Genomic DNA, 6617 nt, shown 5'->3' with positions numbered 1-6617 from the left:
TCAGATACAGAGATCTGGTCAAAACAAAAGCTGCTTATATGTGGAAAATGTGGAAATTATGTTTTTATTATAGTGCTATTAAAAAAAATAAATAAATAAATAAATAAATATATATATATATAAAACAGGGTTGTGAGAAATGAGAGTACGCTTGCAGGACTTGCCCTGAGAGTGCAGAGAGCGGGATTTCTGTTTCAGGAAAACTGTAGCAGATGAAGCTTTTACAGTGAGGTTTGTGAGACGTATGTTTTTATTAAATTACACTGAAATAAACCTAAACAATCTGACCACATCAAACCGTCTGATAACACAACAGGCTGCAGCACAGTCCAGCCAGTGAACTGCACCCCCTACTGGCCCTCACACAAACTGAAACTGCACTGATTCTCCATCCTTTACTAGAAATCAGCTGACAACACACACATACACACACTCTGTATACATGGCTGCACCCATACCGTGTATCAGAGTGACTGCTGAGGGAAGTGAGCAAAATAGGCAGAAGAAATAAAAGCAGGAACATCAGCCGTGCAGAGACTGAGGGGGTCTGGATAAACGTAAGTCTTCATCCTCTTCATCCTCTTCATCCTCTTCATCTTCTTCTCTTCCTGGCAGATGAATATACCCAGTCTTCAGGGGCTCTGTCCTGCACACTTTATTGCCCACATGCTCAGAAACACTTATGAATGACGTCAGGATTAAGAAACATGATCAAACATGATTGTAGTATCAGCATGATCTGAATCTGGAGGTTCACAGAATTCTGCTCTGAATTTCTTTAAACAGCCTCATTTAACATGAGCAGGAATACATTTTTTACATGTATTAAATAAATAAATAAATAAATAATAATAATAATAATAATAATAATATATACATATTATATATATGCACTGTGTATAAATGTATATAAATCTATGTATATATACAGTATATATATATAGATATATATATAGATAGATAGATAGATAGATAGATAGACAGATAGACAGAAAGATAGATAGATAAATATAAATTATTTCTTTGCAGATCTTTAATAAATTTCTTTTTATTAATGTTAAGAGTAAATTAATTTAAGAGTTGTATTATATTTAAAGATTTAGAGGATAGATCATAATGTACATATGTGTGTAACCTTTTGCTTGCATGGTGTTTGCCTGCCATTGTCTCTATATTATAATATCTAATATTATTATAATATTATATTTTAATATGCAAATGCATATATATAGTAAAATTGTGTTGCTTAACAATAGTACGTTTTAGAGAATTGTAGAATTTTGGCCGAGTCATGCTCTCCAGCTGTCATTCTGACTCTGAGCAATACTGCTATAAAAAGGACGCAGCAAAGCATCCACCCATGTGGCAAACCAGGAGCCTGTGTGCTGACACAGCAGACCTGCAGAACCATGTGATTTCTGTGCAGGAAGCACGGCTGCACAGTGAACAGCAGGGGGCCGAGAGACGTGCTTGACAGATTAACAGGATGGAGGTGGAGGAAGAACTCCAGCAGAGGAGAAGACCTGCTGCAGGGGAGATGGCCTTGGAGAAGCCAGGAGTCCTCACAGAGAGCGGTAAGAGGAGTGCAGGTCTGGTCCAAGCTCGGGGTAAAAGGTTAATGAGATGCTGTGTTTCATTACCAGCATGTTTTAACCTGAGCTTTGCTTCCACAGACGGGGGGAGAGAGGCTGAGGGGCACAGCATGAGAAAAAAGAGAGAGAGCAGGATGACCAGCAGTATGGACTGTCTTATTGATTTTAGTGGTGAGCAGAGCCTCAGTCATCCAGTGGGGGACCCTTATCCACAATTGCTGTTTGATCTGCATGCAGACCACCCAGCACATCCTAAAGCATCCGGCCCACCACCCGGCACATCCTAAAGCATCCATCTCACCACCCGGCACATCCTGAAGCATCCATCTCACCACCCAGCACATCCTAAAGCATCCATCTCACTACCCAGCACATCCTAAAGCATCCATCTCACCACCCGGCACATCCTGAAGCATCCATCTCACCACCCAGCACATCCTAAAGCATCTGGCCCACCACCCAGCACATCCTAAAGCATCCATCTCACCACCCGGCACATCCTGAAGCATCCATCTCACCACCCAGCACATCCTAAAGCATCCATCTCACCACCCGGCACATCCTAAAGCATCCATCTCAACACCCAGCACATCCTGAAGCATCCATCTCACCACCCGGCACATCCTAAAGCATCCAGCCCACCACCCAGCACATCCTGAAGCATCCATCTCACCACCCGGCACATCCTAAAGCATCCATCTCACCACCCAGCACATCCTAAAGCATCCATCTCACCACCCGGCACATCCTAAAGCATCCATCTCACCACCCGGCACATCCTAAAGCATCCATCTCACCACCCGGCACATCCTAAAGCATCCATCTCACTACCCGGCACATCCTAAAGCATCCATCTCACCACCCGGCACATCCTAAAGCATCCATCTCACTACCCAGCACATCCTAAAGCATCCATCTCACCACCCGGCACATCCTAAAGCATCCATCTCACCACCCGGCACATCCTGAAGCATCCGGCCCACCACCCAGCACATCCTAAAGCATCCATCTCACCACCCGGCACATCCTAAAGCATCCATCTCACCACCCGCCACATCCTAAAGCATCCATCTCACCACCCGGCACATCCTAAAGCATCCAGCCCATCACCCAGCACATCCTATAGCACCCATCTCACCACCCAGCACATCCTAAAGCATCCATCTCACCACCCGGCACATCCTAAAGCATCCGGCCCACCACCCAGCACATCTTGAAGCATCCGGCCCACCACCCAGCATGTCCTAAAGCATCCATCTCACTACCCGGCACATCCTAAAGCATCCATCTCACCACCCGCCACATCCTAAAGCATCCATCTCACCACCCGGCACATCCTAAAGCATCCATCTCACCACCCGGCACATCCTAAAGCATCCATCTCACCACCCGGCACATCCTAAAGCATCCAGGTCACCACCCGGCACATCTTGAAGCATCCGGCCCACCACCCAGCATGTCCTAAAGCATCCATCTCACCACCCGGCACATCCTAAAGCATCCATCTCACCACCCGGCACATCCTAAAGCATCCATCTTACCACCCGGCACATCCTGAAGCATCCAGCCCACCACCCGGCACATCCTAAAGCATCCATCTCACCACCTGGCACATCCTAAAGCATCCATCTCACCACCTGGCAATCGACTGAAGTGAGTCTCGGATGAAACAGCCCTGAAGGATGACCCTGTCCAGTCCTGGGTGCTCTGTCCTGCATGATTTAGTCCTGAACAAGTTCATATGTAACTGCTGTGTTCTAGCAGAGGGAACATGACCTGTAATCTTGCACCTGTACACACGTTTCATCCATATGTTCACATTGCTGATGTTTTACAGTGGCCAACATCAGCTTCCTACATAAGAATGACACTTAATTCTTTACAAATGTTACGTTTGTGTGTTATATTTAATGCACATATTTATATAGGAAGCTGGATATCAATCAAAATGTCATTTTCTGTATAAACTGGTTTGCACTACTGTGAGCTGTTGCCACATCCCATGAAATCCAATAAAACCAGTTCTGGTTCTGATTCTAGCTTCTTTCATTTTCCTGTACTCAGGATGCCGAGCCTGGACCCAGCCTCCATTTCTTTAAAGCTAGAATCTGCACATTTGACCAGTTAGGAGAATCAAATACGCTGGTACCTGTCACAGTCTCAGCTGTCCCGATGAGCACAATTGGCCTTGATCCAAATTGAGGAGCAAACATATCGTGGCTGTCCGATGAAAAAACAAGTATCTCCAAAATAATGGCTTTACAGGAGAAGGCAAAAAGCTCTTAACTCTGAATGTAAGCCAGTGTAAAATAAGAGTTTATTGAAGGTCAAATTTGAGCATTTCTATTTTATTCCATTCATCCAGAATGATTTACACATTGTACAGAAGCAGGTACAGGGTTCAAACCATGGAGGGAAAAAATATATTAATAATAATAATAATAATAATAATAATAATAATAATTAATAAAGAGTTCATTGTTGAATAACACATCATAGCAAATAATGGAGATACTTCCAGCCCCTCTTAACAATGGACAATGTGGGACAGGCTTGGGGACATAATAGTAAATGATGTATTGGTGCCATCTACAGGTCAGAGTGGGTAACACGCTGAAGATTTCTCTATATCCTGCCTGTGAGTCTTTTTTATGTCTGATGGTCTTTCAGGGTCTTCTTCTGAATGGGCTGATGTTACTTTTACAAACCTGATTTACAGCTTCACTTATTTGACTGAACAAATATCATTTATTTATTTATTTAGATTAATTTCACATTTACATATAGAATAAAAAAACGGACCAATTTTTTAGTTTGTTTAACTGTGACTTTACTCATTTCTTACATTTAAGTCTTACAATTATGAATAAAAATTCTACATTTATGAATAGAAAAAAATACATTTTCAAAAGAAAGTCTTACATTAATGATTAAAAATATTTGCATTTATGATTAGACATTTATGAATAAACGTTTTACATTAATTAGTTAAATCTTTAATTCATTAATCATTAATTAGTTAAATCTTACATTTATAAATAATAATACATTAATAAATAAAAATATGATATTTATGAATAAAATGTTTACATTAATTAGTAAAAATATTACATTTATAAATAAAAATATTAAATTTATGAATAGAAATCTTTTATTTATGAATCAATTCCTACATTAATTAATACAAGTCTTACATTAATGAGTTAAATCTTACATGTATGAATAATAATACATTTATGAATAAAACATTGGCATTAATTAGTAAAAATCTTACATTTATTAATAAAAATATTACATTTATGAATAGAAATGACACATTTATGAATAAAACGTCTACATTAATTAGTAAAAATCTTACATTTATAAATACAAATATTACATTTATTAATAATCTTATGTAATGTATGAATAATATGACGCTTATAAATAAAAGATTAACATTTATGAGTAATGGCAGTCTATCCAGTCCCACAGCTCCACGGCTCAAAGTGAGGGGCTCATGTGGAAATCATGTTTACGTGAGCTGCTAGTCCTGCTGGAGAAGGTGTTGACAGACAGGTCTGATGAATAAGTGTTCAGACGTTTAGACCTAAAAAAGCTCCACATACTCTCAGCTGAAGCACCTCACTGACCTCACACCCCTAATGAACACATTCTGCCCTTTCATTCATACACACACAGCACTGTCCAGATGGTGCAGACCCCTCATCCCGTTCTTCTAGACCCTAGAGTCTAGAGTCTCTCAGCAGTGAGAGAGTTTTACTGCAGAAGCTCCAGATCTGACCTGAACAGATAAAGCAGCTGAACATGAATCCAGTAAAAAGGAGAAACAAGAGCTTCTCATTCTGAAGAAAGAAAGTAGTGAGATCTTGTCGGTGAGCTAGTCTGAAGAACAGAGCTCGGTTCCTCCAGGTTTCTCCTGGACGCCCCCCAGTCCAGCCAGCACAGCGTGGAGGATGTGTTCAACTCCATCAGCAGCAACAGCAGCAGCAGCTCACCTGATTTACCATCATTAAGCCCTGATTTACCATCAAACCAGGTGTTGATCTGAGGAGAACTCTGAATAATACTAGACTCCATGAGAGAGGAGAACTTTGGAGATGTTCTAATGATGAACACAGTGATGGAGAACCTCCACCACCTTCTGTACTAATATCAGTGATTTACTGAGCAGATCAGCTGTTCACTATAATCTTCGCAGGAGAATAAAACGTCTGAGCAGTAATATGTGTTATATTACTAGATAAGATGAAGAGTTGAAAGCATCCTTACTGTTAATTTACTGAATATCACATAACCTAAAAAATCATAAAACCTCCAGTTAGTAAACTCAGTAAATAAACAGGTAAAACGAGGGGAAATGGCATTCAGATAGAAAATGAATAAAAACGTTTACATTAACTTTCACTGGAAGAATGTATTTTCCTGCTCCTACACTGTACATATACACACATATACATATTATAAACTTAACAGATTGATTATATACTCTTCACCTCATTAAATACTCATTGTTGTCATTCCTCACAGTTTATATATTTTATATATTATACCATATGAATACAATATTAAGGCCCCAGTCATACATAAATAGTTAATACTTCAGTAATGTTTATTTACTGAATTCTACAAAATCCAAAATGACTCAAAATACATGATGGGTGGTTCTTTAATATTATATATTTAAATATAAAATATGTAAAACAAAACAAAACAAAACAAACAAACAAACAATATATATATATATATATACATATATAAATCATACAACATTCAATCTGTTAAATTTGGTAAATAAATAGTTGTTAAAATAATAGTTTAAACTGTGTCTAAAAATATGAATTTAAATAGAAATGCTCTGTAGAAGAGCTTCCATTGAAAGATAAGAAGGCATTTGCCTGCAATATATAGACTTCATTATATACCCTTCATCATCATGGCGCTTTATATATATATATATATATACAGGGAGCACTGATTATCTAATAAACCTAAAATTTTAATAGGCTCAAACCCGAGACCAGT

General features: G+C 39.2%; 1 long non-coding RNA gene across 1 annotated transcript; it reads left to right on the top strand.

Annotated features, from left to right (window-relative positions):
* Positions 1-405: 405 nt before the first annotated feature.
* Positions 406-3592, top strand: LOC140562831 (uncharacterized). The gene is made up of 3 exons (XR_011980171.1): positions 406-557; positions 1427-1574; positions 1674-3592. It is a non-coding gene; the product is annotated as an uncharacterized lncRNA (long non-coding RNA).
* The last annotated feature ends 3025 nt before the right edge of the window (positions 3593-6617 follow it).

Source organism: Salminus brasiliensis, chromosome 9 (assembly GCF_030463535.1).
Source record: "Salminus brasiliensis chromosome 9, fSalBra1.hap2, whole genome shotgun sequence".
Taxonomy (NCBI): domain Eukaryota; kingdom Metazoa; phylum Chordata; class Actinopteri; order Characiformes; family Bryconidae; genus Salminus; species Salminus brasiliensis.
Note: the sequence above shows the minus strand (reverse complement) of the source record. Positions and strands in the feature narration are given on the sequence as shown.